Source organism: Globicephala melas, chromosome 17 (assembly GCF_963455315.2).
Source record: "Globicephala melas chromosome 17, mGloMel1.2, whole genome shotgun sequence".
NCBI lineage: Eukaryota > Metazoa > Chordata > Mammalia > Artiodactyla > Delphinidae > Globicephala > Globicephala melas.
Genome location: NC_083330.1, coordinates 5,782,103 through 5,795,124, shown reverse-complemented (window position 1 = coordinate 5,795,124; position 13,022 = coordinate 5,782,103). Strand labels below are relative to the sequence as shown.

General features: G+C 48.5%; 1 long non-coding RNA gene across 1 annotated transcript in view; it reads left to right on the top strand.

Annotated features, from left to right (window-relative positions):
• Positions 1 to 8,329, top strand: part of LOC132593737 (uncharacterized) — a 148,192-nt gene extending 139,863 nt beyond the window's left edge. Inside the window, exons 4-5 of the long non-coding RNA XR_009559526.1 lie at positions 4,657 to 4,751; positions 8,258 to 8,329. This is a non-coding gene — a long non-coding RNA (uncharacterized lncRNA). The remainder of the gene's footprint in view (positions 1 to 4,656; positions 4,752 to 8,257) is intronic.
• The last annotated feature ends 4,693 nt before the right edge of the window (positions 8,330 to 13,022 follow it).

Genomic DNA, 13,022 nt, shown 5'->3' with positions numbered 1-13,022 from the left:
TGGGCGCTGGATGAAGCCCTGGGGATTGATCCATTCTCGGATAAGCTTGCATAAATAACTATCTCAAGGAAGCGCTCCCCTGGGAGGATTCCTTTCTTTCCCCTTCCACTGAGTCAGTACCTTTTTCCGTGCCCCCAAGGCACCAGCTTCATTATTCAACAAATATTTCTTCAACGTTCTGATCACCAGGTATTGCTGCAAAATGACCAGTCACAGTTATACAGCCTCACGACAGACAACAATACGCTTTTATTTCTTATTCACTCATCTGCCCGTTAGGTGGGTGTAGGCTGACGCCGGCTGGCTGTGCTGAACTTGGTTCTCAGCTGTGAAATGGATCTGGGTCCGCTCCATTTACTTTCCATCTTCCTTAGATCACTGGATAGCCAAGACTGGCGGAAGCACAAGAGGGGCAGGACGAAACGTGCTGCTCTTGTGATCAGAGCTGGCACACCGGTGCGTTCCATTAGCCAAACTAGTCACGGGGCCACGCCCACCGTCAGTGGTGTGGGGATGGAGGTACACATCTTCCTTGGAGTCTGGTGGGGGAGGGAGGGGATGAATACCTGCTAAACAATGGTCTCCTCTGTGCCAACCATTGTAAGCTGCTGAAGAGGCGGTGCCTTCCAGAAGTTCAGGGTCTCTCTACCCCTGCTGCCCACCCACTACACAGGCAAAGACAGCGGGATCCGTCACAGGCAGTAGAGCTGGGGTTAAGAATCTGAGCTCTGAAGTCAGGCAATCTGTGACCTCTGGTTGCTCCATTTATTAAATCTACGATCTTGAACAAGATTTATTATCCGCTCTGAGCCCCAATTTCCACATCTATAAATTGAAAGTGACAATAAGGTACCCAATCCAGAGGGTTCTTGTGGGGACTAAATAAATAATGCATATAGGGAATTCCCTGGTGGTCCAGTAGTTGGGAATCCTCGCTTTCAGTGCCCAGGGCCCGGGTTCAATCCCTGATTGGGGAACTAAGATCCCGCAAGCCTCGCGGCGTGGCAAATAATAATAATAATGCATGTAAAGTTTTAAATTTAGAGTCTGCCACCATGTAAGTGCTCAATAAATGGACACTGTCATCATCGACACCAGGCATCCCAAATGGCCAGGAAGAGCACCCTTGCTTTGGCGGTGCTGGGCGGTAAATCCCGAGAGTGAGCTCTGTCCTAGTGTCTGTCCAGTTGGGTTCTAAGCATCGGCCGACCCGTCTACTTTCCCGACTGCACTGAGAACTCTTCAAGGACAGTATTGAGCCCTCCTTCCCCGGCTGCTGACCCACAGCTGGCACTCAAAGCAAGTTGATGACAACCCACTGAAATGCAGTCCCCTCGCCACTGTGCTCTCCACAGCACCGCTGTTAAAACGCGCTGCAGTGAAGGATCTCTTTGGCTTTTGTTTGTGTCCACTGTTGTTGCTTTCATTTCCTATCTGTCGCAGACCAGTGTTTTATCTGCCCAGCAAGACAGAGCTCTGGATCAGATGCTTGGACATTGCAGCCACGTCAAGTCGCCAGAAATGTTTCTGAACGTGGACTCGTTATTTCCGAATGTATCTCTTTGTGAACTAGTAACAGGCATCCTGTAGGCCAGCACCGGTTCCCAGACCGCTCCCCGTCTCCCTTTGAATAGGGCCGCTGGACATTTTGTGAGTGTCCCCCTGACGTCCTTGCCAGGTAGAGTACGCAGATCAGCGGACGCACCCTCTGAGAGCCGTCCAGGAACTTAGAGCCAAGGGGCAAAACCATCACTTATCTCGTCACTGGTTTTCTCTCAGATGATTTGTCCTCGCTCTTCTCCATAGCCTGGTTTTCCTCTAGAAACACAACAGAAGCTGGTACATATTCAGGTACGTGAGTCTAGTGTTGGGCCAACTCCAAAGAAATCTCCGATGTGCAGCGGGGGAGCTTCTGAGAATGCTTCAAGCCTGGACACATTTCCAGCAAGGGACCGTGACCTCCAGGAAAAGAGCCTGGCCTGAGCCTGGAATGCGCGAGTACTTCCTCAGAGGCTCCCAGGACTGTTGATAGAATTCGCTGAGGATCCAGGAAGAGCTTCTGCCTGCGCATCAGGTGTTTATGGGCTGTTTTGACTCCTGTCTGCTTCCGGGTTCTCGAGTAGCTCCTGCACAACCTGAGTGGATCGTCTCAGCCGTGACTTTAGCCTCAGCTCTTCCTAACCAACCCAGGCGGGAACGGGGAGCTCCAGACCTGGAACAGGTGTCCAAGACCCAGCAGAGAGTTTCATAAAACCTCCAGTCCAGCCTGCCTGCGGCGCCACACCATGACCCTCACCGCTTCTGCCCGGCTCTGGAGCTGCTCTTATCTACCAGGGAGGGGGCAGCCCCACAGTGTGTGTCCCCCCAGCCTCCAGCGGCTAGTGGAGGGGTGCGTAACAGGGTCACCTCCCTCCCTCTCCTCCCCCCTCCCCGTCTCATTCTCCATCAGACTGGATGTGCCTTTATCCTCTAAGGCCCCCATCTCGCCCTGAACACCCCACTCTCCGCCTGTGGATGCGGGGTGCTCCTTGACCCACCCAGATTCGAGAGCTCAAGGGGACTCCCCCACTCTCCATCTTCCCATCCTGTGCCCCCTTTCTGGGGCCTCATCACTGTGGAAGACAGGGATAGTAAGGGTATAAGTGGATGGGGGTGTGGGGAGGATTTTGGAGAAGAAGCAGGGGTGTGTACGGGGGGCGGTGACAGGGTCCCCCAAGAGGGAAACCAGCCTTGTCTGGTGGCTGAGAAGCCTTGTTCATTTTTCACTGTATAGTATTTTAAAAGAGAGTTAAAAATTTAAATGGAAAAGAAACCCTGTGAGACCCTTCCAACTCACTGTGCTTCAAGCACCCATTTCAATCAGAGGTTTCATTTCTGCTGCTGGGTCTGGGCTCCAGCTCCCTCCCGTGGCCTGTACTCTACAGGGGACATTCCAGACATTCCAGCACCAGTTAAACAAACAAACAAAACAACTCTGGAAGCATGGAGCTTCTGTTAAAAAAATGATCATTCTTAAGGAATCCTAAATGGCTACAAAGCAGATTCAACTTCCTTAACCCTTATCTCCCTTTCCCACGCGGATACTCATACACCGGGGCAGGTAACTGAACTGAACGACCAGCGGTATAAGCCCCATCCTTCCCACCCCTGGTTTGTGCTTGTAGGGCCCCTGCCTTCCAAATCCACATGCACAAAGTCTACCAGTCCTTTATCCGCCCCCCCCACCCATTCATGTCCTACATTAAACCTTCCTTGATATCCCAGAGCAGAATGCCCTTGCGCACAATAGATGTTCATTAAATGTCCCATGATGAAGACATTTAAGCAAGAACTCTTTCCTCTTCAGGATGGGGGCAGTGTCATTTTGTTGTTTAGTTCAGCAAATCAAGACTCAGGTTTCTAAGCGCCAGAAGATTTTTATATAATGAAGATTTTTTTGTTAGAGATGTGGCTTTGGAAAGTATGGTTCAACTAGTAAATGATTCAATGAATGAATGAATGACTTTGACCTGTTGTCGGGGGACACTGGGAGATTTGCTTGATTTTTTATCATACTTGGAAGGGTTTGCCTAGTGGGCAAAGGAAAGGAAGTAAGTTCCTTTCTTTTTTCCTGTCTCAAATCTAAGATAATGTAGTCATTTTGTCAAAACATCTGACTCTGAAGGAAATTGCTTCTCTTACAACATTCGTAGCAAGTTTCCAAATCACACTACAAATGAGTGGTTGCGAAGTCTATGAAACAAAAGTTTGGACAGAAGGATCTACTTCGTAGAATCATAGATGAGGCAGGAACTGTCTTTTCCAGAAAGGGAACTAGGGGTGCAGAGGATGCCTCCTGTGCATTCCCACCAATGGCTGGTGGCCGAGGCAGGAGAGGAAGGAGCTGGAGTCCGCAGCGTCCCTCTCTGTGCACTCACCACTAGGCCTCCTTCCCCTTGTTGGAGCCACTCGTTAACCTTCCTTGTATGTCTGAGGCCAGAGAGAGGCAGCAGGAAGTGGAGGGAAGACTTAGGCTGGAGCTGGACATCCTGCTGAGAGGTCCGACTCTGATACTTTCTAGCCTTGATGTTGCCAAGTCATCAAATTGCACTGAATCTACTTCCTCGTTGATACTATAGGGATGAGCCTTTCCTATAATCACAAGGTTCCTATGTCACTGGGCTTGTCATGAGAGCCAACTAAAAATCTTTCTGCTCCTTCCGTATTTCAATTCCTATTCCACACAGGCTCTACATAGATGATGCTCTGTCCTTTTGGAGCATCTTATCAGGTACCAAGTGCGGTTGGCTTGTCCCAACGTTAGTGATGTTAACTTGGGTCCACTGGTTAAGGTGGTCTCCACTAGGCTTTCCACTATTTGTCCCTTTATAATGAACTAGGAATTTGTGGGGAGATTCTTGGAGGCTATGTAAATATCCTTGTTCCTCACCAAGCATGCATCCATCAGTTTTAGCATCCTCTGATGACTCTTGCCTGAATCAATTATTGCTGTGTTGGTGGTAAAATGGTAAAATCCTAATCCATCATTGCTTCTGCATTCATTCATTGCCTGAATTGAACCCTGATAGTATAACAGTGAATAAGACAAAGACTTTGCTTCAAGGAATTTACATAGTTTGTTTATTCTTTCAATAAATGTTTGTTATTAACTCTTAGCTACGTCCTGGGAACTGCGGTTAAGCACTGCGGGTGCAACAGACAATAAGGCATCACCGCCCCCTCCCCGTGGAGTTTACTCTCTAATGCCAAAGGTAAGACGATCAATGCGTGTGCAAATGATCGAGAGTAGACAAATCTGCAGAAAGTGCTGTGGGGTCCTGAGGGCTGTCAGGGAAGGCTGTGTAATCGCCGTAAGTGGTGTTTAATCTGAGCAGGAAGCAGGCATTTGCTAGTGAGGGGCTGGGGAGATGAAAAGCACATTCTAGGCCGAGGGGCCCTCGTGGGCAGAGACCGACACAGGCAGCTTTGAGGATGCTTTCCCTCCAACACTGTCCCGGCCACCCACCTCCAGCGGGGCTCACATGGGACCCAAAGGACACTGCCTGAATTCCTGTCACCATGAGAGGACGCTTTGGTTAGCCTGGCCTCTGTGGAGGGAAGCAGAGCTTGACCTTCCGCCTCCCGTCCCAGACAGGCCCCGTCAGAGAGATGTGCTTGTGTCTTAGAGGGAGAAAAAAAACAACACACCTCCCTTCAAGTATTGGGTTAGACCTCAACATCCCATGGATTTTACTCCGGGAATTAAGGCCCTGAGATAACACTCTAGATTGAACATGCAAAATCGAAATCCTGCCCAGTGGCCTGTCTCAGTTTCCCCAGCCGGGCAGAGGGGGAATCATACACTTTTCTTTCAATGTTTCTTCGAGAATTCAGTGCCTACACCTAACTAATAAGATGAATGTACTAAAGGCTGGATCCCGCTTTTATTTTGTGTTTTTTTTTTTTATCATTAGAGACAGGGTATATTTTGATGACTGTTATTAATATGGCATAAGTTGCCAACAATTAATATAATATAGTATGGCCTAATACCGAATGCCATGAATATATAATATAGCATCACATAATATATTTTATTTCAATGTAGTATTCATTAAAATAGCTACTTGATATAATTTTACATCATGTAGAAAGAAAACTAACATGGTTGTTGAACTCTGTTTAATTTCCAAAATAGAATTTTAAGAGCTGAGTTTGAACTTAGCATAAAAAAACTGATGAATACGACAGATGAAGGGATAAAGAAGATGTGGCACATATATACAATGGAATATTACTCGGCCATAAAAAGAAATGAAATTGAGTTATTTGTAGTGAGGTGGGTGGACCTAGAGTCTGTCATACAGAGTGAAGTAAGTCAGGAAGAGAAAAACATATACCGTATGCTAACACATATATATGGAATCTAAAAAAAAAAAAGGTTCTGAAGAACCTAGGGGCAGGATAGGAATAAAGACACAGACAAAGAGAATAGACTTGAGGACACGGGGAGGGGGAAGTTAAGCTTAGACGAAGTGAGAGAGTGGCATGGACATATATACACTACCAAACGTAAAATAGATAGCCAGTGGGAAGCAGCCGCATAGCACAGGGAGATCAGCTCGGTGCTTTGTGACCACCTAGAGGGGTGGGATAGGGAGGGTGGGAGGGAGACGCAAGAGGGAGGAGATATGGGGATATATGTATACGTATAGCTGATTCACTTTGTTATACAGCAGCAACTAACACCCCACTGTAAAGCAATTATACTCCAATAAAGATGTTAAAAAAAAACCCTGATGAATATATAAGAGCGAAAAAGACACAGCCCCTTCTGTGTGTTTAAAGGGCATTGGAGGGAGAGACCAGAATTAGCAACCTCTTTACCTACATGTACAGTGAGAATTAGGGAGAAAGTTTACTTTGTTTCTTTTTATCTTATCGGTTTTTTCCAGTTTTTCTATAACTGTATCACTTGCATGATCAGAACAAACAAGTTTATGTTTGAAAGGGCCCATCATGTCAGAGGGCAGCTCACCTCCTGGGGAAGGGCCCCCCTGACTTGGGGGGGACCGAGTGGCGCCCTTTGGCCCAGACCATCTTAACACCCGCGGATCCCTTCCCTCTGGAAAGTTCTGCTCTGATGCTCTAAGCAGTCTTCATATGGACAAGGTCCAAGGAGAGCAGAGGTCTAAGAAACTGCCTTCTGTTCTGAGCAAGCATCCACTGTCCTTAAACGAACACAGTCTCTCAAAAGACGCCATACAGAGGCCGGTAGTCAGAACCTCTTTGAAAGCCACAGAAAACCCCACTCAACCTGATGCAAAAAGGCGGGAGCGATTTTCTTTATTTTTTGCCCACGGAACTGAAAGTCTGCTGGGTGTGGCTGGACAGCAACCTCCCCCTAGGGGATGGCCCAGCAGCTCCAGGCCCCCCAGGGGTTCCTCCCCCCACTTCTCACTGGGGGACCTCGGGATGGGTCAAGTGGCCCAGGAGTTGGGACCCTGAGTCACATACGAACCCTCTGCTGAGAGTGGATGGGGGAGGCGTGGGGGGAGCCTCGGCATCTGAAGGAAGGTAGGGGTACACGTACTACTGCTGCCGTGAAACCAGGCGCGACCTCTGAGGCATGTGGGCCAGGAGCGTGGCTCACACAGACCGTTTCTAGTTCCCTCTGAGTGAGTGAAGCTGAGGACAGGACGCCGGGGCCCCGTGTGTGTCCTGCATCCATGGCCGTGCTCCGAGGCAGGTACCGGGGAGCCGTGTGGTCCCCGCAGGCCAGCTGCCCCTGCGCTGTGCAGACGCACTCAGTGCTGTCCTGCTGGAGCATCAGACGTAATCAACAACACCTCTGCTGGACAAAATACCTAGGTATTAATTTCGAGAGAGAAGAACACTTGTTAGAGGTTAAGCTGCTCGGAGCACTTACGAATCAGAACAACAGCAACAAGATCAAGGCCACGATCATTACCTGACCTGCTTGGACCTTCGGTCCTGGAAGCGGCCTTGGCTCGCTGCCCTTCCCTTTTTCTGTCTCTAAGTTTCTTGGGTGGGTGTGGGGTCTCTGCTCGCTTCTTCTGCCCCCGACCTGGGGACAGACTCTCCCCTCTGTCCTGCGGGGAGCACAGCGCCCCGTTGTCGGCATCCTCAGGATGTACCCGCCTCCACCGAATTGACAAACTGCCGTCATTTAAGAGATGCCGCCTCACACAGTCAGTGATGCTGGAGGCTTAACGGGCTCTGCTGGACACCGTGTGCTCTTTGGAGAAAAAAGGCCATTGTTTTTGCTGGTCTCTGACTGGCCAGTGTGTAGGGAACTGTCCCGGGGAGGGTGTCTGCAGCTCCCCAGGCAGTCTTGTCTTATCTGCTGGGACATCCATCTTATCTGCAAGGACTCAGGGTGGAAATGAGCTCAGCATGCCTGAAATATCAGCTCAGACAGAGCAAGAAGCAGCAGACAAAGCCCACAGTGCAGAGGCTTCACCCTCTAGGCACACTTTCCAATCCCTAAATTATAGAGCACGACTTCTCTGATGAAAGTATGAACACACACACACACACCCCCCCCCCCGAGAAAAGCATTCACACAAAATCCTTTGGATGTAACGCTTCTAAGCCTTCCAGTGTTCAATTTCCAATGGTATCTAGAACATCATTCAATCTCGTTTGGTGCTCTTGCAGCCCCTCAGCCCTCCTGGGCCTGCGGTAGGAGAAGGATCTCAGGTGAGCTCTGTAAACGTGGTTTTCACTCAGTTGCCACTCTTGGTCTGTTTTCCAGCCAGCTGCCTCCTTCTACTTCACGTTCAGGGCCGTAACACCGTGCTGCACAGCTGAGCTCCGATCCACGGTGAGTAGGTATAAATGCTTGTCTGCTACGTAAGGTACGGCGTGCTGCAGAGTTGTAATACTAAATGAGTTCTACAGAAAGCTTTATTGCAGTAAGTCCAGCTCACAACTGTATACGGTGCTCAGGGAAACTTCTCTCTCTCTCTGTCCTTGGTTTCCCTACCCCCGCAACTGAAGTTCCTATTACTGTACCAATGCAGCACAATGGAAAACAATTTAAAGCAATTAAATGATACTGGACTGCAGGCATTCACAATGATGCATAATGAAAGGAATGGCAACGTTCAATTCAGAGCCTGGATGGTCTATCTAGGTCTTTAATTAACTGCACGTGTGTATGCCTCTACACCGCCCCCCGCCATTGGAACCACAGTTATTTTTAGAACTACAGTTACTTTTATAGCTAAACCCACACCGGAAAGTCTTAGGAAGTCAATTTGCATTTGAGTTAATGTCAGGGCAGTGTGTATGCAAAGTGGGTTTTCCCAGATGAAGCCGCAGTGTGAAAATTTCCATGGGTGGGTTTTCCCATCGCCTTCCCAGTGGGAAAAGTTAAATAGACTAAGGTAAGATTTAAACAACAATTTCTAACAACAAATTGAAACACTACAGAAGACATGCCACAAGGCCACCCATGATTTACTGCCAAATGTTCTGTGCAATGAATAACTGTCATAAGCAGAAGTGAGGCCGCTTCCTGCTGGGAAAGCAAATGTGGCAGGGGGTGGGCGGAGCTCCAGACGCGGATGCCCCGCCCTCTCCTCTGCTCACCTGTTTGACTCCTTTCTGGGTTCCAGACTCAGGCCTGCAGTGGTAATTCTTAAGTAAGTGAATGAAAACCATTTTCCCATGGCTAATCCTGTCCTGAAGTTCACCCGCTTTGTGGTGACAATACATTTGGTCTGTCCTTCCTGGGAGGAAAGAGCACAGCAGGAAGGAGGCGGGGAGGCACCGACCCCTGTGCACACAGATTTAACCCTCGCACCTGCAGAGAAGGAGGCAACAGTGTATCCCCTTCACAGATGATGAGACTGAGGCTCAGCGGATGTGAGGGAGCTGATGAAGGTGCAGGGCGGGAAGGGAAGGCCCTGCGAGTGGGCGCCCCCACCCTCTGCTGCCTCCTGCTGGGAGTCGGGGAGGGCTTGGCCCTGCCCAGGAGCAGGTCGGAGGGTGGGGATGTCTCCGTGGGCAGGAGCTGGGAGGCTTGAGCTCTCGGAAGTGCCCCAGCCCCTGTGGTCGGCTCAGCCTAGGTCACTGCCTTTCTGGCTCTAGGAGATTTCACCCTTCTGATCGCTGGTCTCCATGGTTTTGATGGTTCCTGTTGTCTTTCTTCTCCAGGTTGGGCTGGTGGCTAATGCCACCATGTATGTATAATGCCACTATGTATAATATATTTCTAGTACATGTGTGTATATTATATATGTACATTTAGCATAGGTTATATATGTTATATATGTATACGTTTATGTATAGTATATGTATGTATGTTACATACATATATAGGTATAGTATGTACTCATGTATATATATATATATACTCGCGTATATTTAAGGAAATGTATGTTATATATATATAGTGTATGCTCACTATATATGTATATATACAATTATACACATATGTGTTATTGCTTTATTATAAAGATATGAATAAAGATGTCTATTTGAAATTATATTATTTTTTTAATTAATTAATTTTAATTAATTAATTTATTTATTTTTGCGGTATGCGGGCCTCTCACTGCTGCGGCCTCTCCCGTTGCGGAGCACAGGCTCCGGACACACAGGCTCAGAGGCCGTGGCTCACGGGCCCAGCCGCTCCGCGGCATGTGGGATCTTCCCGGACCGGGGCACGAACTCGTGTCCCCTGCATCGGCAGGCAGACTCCCAACCACTGCGCCACCAGGGAAGCCCTGAAATTATATTATTCTGTATTATTTACTTTTCTGTTACACAAATGCTATTAACAAAGAAAATAAAAGTAGGACTGGCCAGGGACTTCCCTGGTGGTGCAGTGGTTAAGGATCCGCCTGCCAATGCAGGGGACACAGATTTGAGACCTGGTCCAGGAAGATCCCACATGCCACGGAGCAACTAAGCCCGTGCACCACAACTACTGAGCCTGCGCTCTAGAGCCCGCAAGCCACAACTACTGAGCCCACGCACCACAACTACTGAAGCCCACATGCCACAACTAATGAAGCCTGTGCACAGCAATGAAGACCCAACGCAGCCAAAAATAAAAAGATAAATAAATAAATTTATTAGAAAATATAGGACTGACCAACAGTACCAATTGGTAGTAAGGAATAGTGGGACTTAGTTCTATTCCTATGTGTAAGGAAAATGTAATATTTTTATGATGCTCTTTCTGCGCCTGACACAGCAGCTCCCTCTAGGCCTCCCCCTCTTTCTCTGATGGTTGAATGTCTCAGGCTGGTTAGGGAACGCTGGGGACACAGCTGGGGGCCCTCAAGTCAGCCAGCACAGCCACCCAGCCACCCTCCTGTCCCTCAGCTTGCTTCTGTGATCTCTACAGAACTGAGTTTCCCCAAAAGTGGTTCTGGTCTCACATTCACTTAGGAAACAGTTTGCACTAAAACTGCCTTTTGGAGATTAATGGCTCAATAAAGATCCCAGAGAACCAGCTTGTTTGCTTAACCTGGACTTTTCCTAAGTGGCATTTGATTTCTAGAACATTTTTCTTTCTTAGACACTTACCACTAAACAGCTAATGGGCCCTACCTGATCCCTCTTCACTCCCATTCAGCCCTGTGGGCCAGCTTCCCACCGTGTATCTGCTGCGTCTGCAGCCTGGATTGCTTTCCCCAGATCTCTGCAAGTTTCCTCCCTCACTTCCTTCAGTCTTTGCTCAACTGTCACCCTGAGTAAGGCCACTTCCTATCACTCGCCACTTCCTATCACTCATCCCTGTTTCATTCCTTTCTCCTAAGCATGGGCCATTGTCTAACATTCTATGTAGCTGACTTATTTAACTTACTTTCCAAGGGGACCAGACCTCCTTGTGGGTGGGCATTCTTTCTGGTGGGCTCACTGCTGTAGCGCCAGGCCTTGAGCCTAGAGCAGACCAGCGACTCACGGCAGGGGAATGAGATGGAGGCGGCCGCAGGGAAAGACAAATGGCGCGTGTGTTTGGGAGCCCAGTGAGGGGACAGGGCACAGCTGGCGGAGCCACCTGCTGAGCCTTTCTGGTCTCTCCTCTCGGATTACACTCCTAAAGTGATCCTGGCTCCTCCCTACCACACATTCCTCCAACAAGGATCAAGCACCTACGCCCAGTACGCACCAGATAGTTAACCAGAGAGCGGTGACCCAGCGGTGGGGAAAATAGCGCCTGCCCATGGGGAGGCAACCTACTGGCGGGCGCGTGTGCAGGGACAGAAAGAGGAAAATGCAGCAGAACTGCACCCACCGCATTAGCTGTAGGTTTGTCTTCTCACTAAGCAAGACGTTTGCTCTCCATTGTTTTCTTTTCCCCTAAAACTGAATGTGTGAAAAAGCTCAATCACCAGGAAAAAGGGTTAAGAGCAAGTCAGTGCTAAAGAAGAGAAGATGCTTAATATTTCCTTTTCAGCTTGAAATCGGCCTTACTATCTGCTGGGCTGCATAGAATTTCCAATCCCTCTGAACAGACCTCCCCAAATCACTAGGATTCTAATTTAAAGAAATAACTGGGATGTAATGTGACCCTCCACACACTTGTGTGGAATTAAGAAATCCAGCGTGTGCAGGCACAGGAACACGCAATCATTTGAGCGCAGAAAGTACAAAAACCCATTTCAACTGTTAAACTGTATTTAAACGGCATCAGGTGGTGAATCTGGGGGTGAAAACAAACCCTCGGGAACCTGAAATGCCGTCCAAATCTCAAATTCTTTCAAGCAAAGAATTCTTAGCAGATGGACGCAAATCCATAAACTCAGAGCAAGGCGCCTTTAGGGGAGAAGGTTGGTTTTATATCAGATGCTTGTACACTGAGATGCTCTGGGAAATTCGAAAGGTGGACAGAACACATCAAGCCTTTGCCCAGACCAAGTGGAGTTATTCTCCTGCCGCCACAGACGTGAGCCCCACATTCCTAAACCGTGTGCAGCTGTCCGTTCATTGGGAGAAAATAGGAAGAGCCTTTAGTGAAATAACCACACGCCCATGAAGTTACTAAATGAATGTTTCACCTTTTTCCACCAAAATAAAATGCTCAGTAGTTCAAGTCCTTAAAACGGTCTAGAACTCAATAGAGGAAAGGGATGTGACCGAAGCATTTGGAAGCCTGTCTGCCAGAAGGTGAGCTCGTGATGCACGTAAAGACCTCACCTGGCTGCTCTTCTCCATCTATTATAAAAGAGAAGAAAAACTGGAGAAGATTAAGGATGCCTAGAAATCCTCGAAAGCTTCAAACTTACTTACACTTATGAAGGCGAAACCTGTGAAGCCAGGCACTGTCGGCCTTTTCCTTCCCCAGTTGAAATTCCGTATGTTCTCAATTACGAGCCACCGCAGTTTGACTCGGTGGAGGGAGCAGTTGTACTCATGCGTGGCTTGCCTTTTCTTTTTCTCTACCCCAGTAAGCAGAACTGTCAGAGAACAGGATGGTGAACCCATGGCTGAGAGGTCAGCACACACACATTGAAAAGTGGGAGGTGTTTCTATGCCTTGGACACAGTCGGCTAGGAGGCCTT